A 3031-nucleotide genomic window follows, 5' to 3' on the forward strand; every position below is an offset into this window, starting at 1 on the left:
CTATTTTCATTCTGTAACCCTTGTTTGTTATTCGTTAGAGCAAAATGTATTGTGTAGCTTGCTGGTGCTATGTTAATAAAAAAAAATTATGATGCTGATCACAAATCTAAGCAGCACCAGTGGTATAGTTTGTGCAAATTGGTATAGGCCTTGAGAGAAGATGTGGTCTACAGAGAAGACAAAGAGCTTGCAGAACATCATGTCCAGTAAAATAAAAGATGCATAGTGCAATCTCAGAACAGGCATATGGCAAGGATTTTCATAAATCTTGGAGAAGTGGGCATCATTAACTAATAATATAAGGAACATCAAGTTAAGTATAAATTGATTTTCTAATGGTCTATTATAAGTGGGCCTTGAATAAGGAGAGAAAAGGGAGCATAAAAGAGAATAAAAATCTATTTTACATCTTAAGCAAAGGCCAAAATAGGTAGAAAAACACTGCAGGAAGATAAACTTTGATTAATGGTTTGTGGTTATGCAGCCAAGTACACTAGAGACAGCCAGATGAGAAGCTGATTCAAGAATCCAGCTGCCAACAACCCCCTCCAGTGAGGCTCACCTGTTGCTGTGAAGACACGGAGTGCTCTATTTGGCTTGTGGGTTTTGGACCAACAAGCCAATAAATCATAAGAAGGTTCGGCTGCTCAAGGTTTAGTTTGCAAATAGCCTGTTGAGACAGCAGCTGTGATCTCCTGGGAGCTTAGACTAACCGGCGCACTTTACACTTCAAAAACTGCTTTTTGTTATACACCCATGATACGGAGTCAGTACTGCTCAATATGCCTTTTTTTGGTTTATTATGGTTTGAATAAATGTATCTAAACTTACTACTTTAAGATGCATTGGGTGTCTTATTCTGCAAAGCTTCAACTGGCCTAAAGGAAAACCTTTAACAAAAGCAAGTTGAAGGTCCATAGCAGGGGTAGGCAACCCGCGGCTCCCGAGCCTCATGCGGCTCTTCATCCTGCTTGCTGTGGCTCAGTCTTTGCCTGTCACGTCGTATATACAGCCCTCACACCTGCTGGCGGCTTCTTGAGTGTGCTAACGGTTAGCTTTCCACGGTCGCACAATCAAGAAGCCGCCAGCAGGTGCGAGGGCTGTATATACGTCACAGGAGTGACAGACAAGACCGAGAGACGCCTCTAGAGTCCAGCTGCAGCAGGTGCTATAGACATGGAGGCATAGACGCGGGGCAGGCAATTACTTTCACTTTCCATTCTGCATTTCCTGCATGTTGCTGCATTCCCCACATCCCCTCCCTGTACACAGTCTATAATTGTGTAACCAATGCAAAGGCATGTGCATCAGATCCCCCATTCTGGTGCATAAACAAGATTTTGAGGTGTTACAATGCTTGTCTTAATAACAGTGTCCACAAAATGGCTGCTGCCTGCTTGCTGTGATGGTGATTTTCAAGGCTGACTGCAACCAAGTTTTAAATAATTTATATATTGTAAGTTACGTTTATTTTGCTTAACAAGCACAATAGATAAGAATTTGGAATTATTTCTTATGGTGACTGGTCCCCCTTTAAAGCTATTTAAATGGTTGCATCTCATGTCTCGTGGGGGGGAGGGGGCTTTCAGTAAAGTATATAGTATTTCAAAGATTTCAAATCCCTGTAGGATGATATGCAAGTTTTATAGATGTGATCCCAAACACATTTTTGATATATACTATGTGTCATATTATATGGATAGTCACTCATCTCACTCCATTTTATTTCCTTTGTTTGCCCCCTTTTGCACATAAATTCAAGAAATGAAAAGATAGAGCACCTTTACCCTATCAAAAGCCTTCTTTTTGGGTCTTACTGAAACACCTTACCTGGTTCAGTTGTATCTTGTGTAGCTGGACGGTCATCTTTAGAATCTTCAGCAGGTGGCACCACAACAGACCTTTCTTTCAACCCTGCATATGCCAGTTATAGCATTTTAATAAGTATCCAGAATTCAAGTTTAAATAATCAGCAGAGTGATTTGACATTTAGCAAAGTGAGAAGAAAGAATCATGCAAAAAAACAAATCAATGCTATGTAGAACTTTGTATCTTTTTTTATTACTTCTCCCTTTGCTAAAGGAAAGTTTCCAACCAAAATAAATGCTATAGTTTGCTCATGTCATCAAAGCATAAATTAATATTAACCATGTCTTATAACTACAATATTCAAGTAACATCACGTCTACTTTCAAGCAAGTCCATGGAGATGAATGGTCATGAGAAGAGCGGTCAAGTTGTATCAAGCACACGAAACACACATGGCAGTGGGCATCAATCTTCTTCAGCAGCAGGTTATTGAAACAAAAGCCAGAACTTTGTTATTCAAAATTATAACTTATTTTAAAGACAATGGGGTCATGTAATAAAATGTGCCAAGCTTGCTACAGATCAAGTCACCTTAAGCAACCAATCAATAGGTAGAATTTACTGGTTACCTCTTTAAAATCAAACAACTTATTGGTTGCTATGGGTTACAACACCTGGGGAAACTTTATGCCTTTTATTACATTTGGGGTTATGCTGAATTATGTGATAAAACCTGAAAAGAAACAGATGTAGACAGCATTGAAAGCAATATCTTCAGCTCCACCAAACACCGTAAACACACTACAGGTATAGGATCGGTTATCCGGAAACCAGTTATTCGGAATGCTCCAAATTAAGGGAAACCCATTTTCCATAGCCTTCATTATAATCAAATAATCCAAAATTTTTAAAACTATTATCTGAGGGAAACTCAGCCTATTGGGTTATTATTTTAATGTTTACATGACTTAAGATATGAAGATCTTACAGAAAGACCCCAGGTCCCGAGCATTCTGGATAACAGGTCCCATACCTATAGTTAGTTTTGCGTTTCCCCCACACACACACTTTGCCACAAAATGTATAATACCATCTGAATTCAGAAATGGTTTAGGTTTGACATGTTTGTCAATAAATGTTCTTTAGGATGTAATATGAAACAAAGTCACATTTTGGAGATAAAAGTTGACGACAAATTTAATTCAAGAATACGAACACAACA

The sequence above is a fragment of the Xenopus laevis genome, chromosome 6L (assembly GCF_017654675.1).
Source record: "Xenopus laevis strain J_2021 chromosome 6L, Xenopus_laevis_v10.1, whole genome shotgun sequence".
Taxonomy (NCBI): Eukaryota; Metazoa; Chordata; class Amphibia; order Anura; family Pipidae; genus Xenopus; species Xenopus laevis.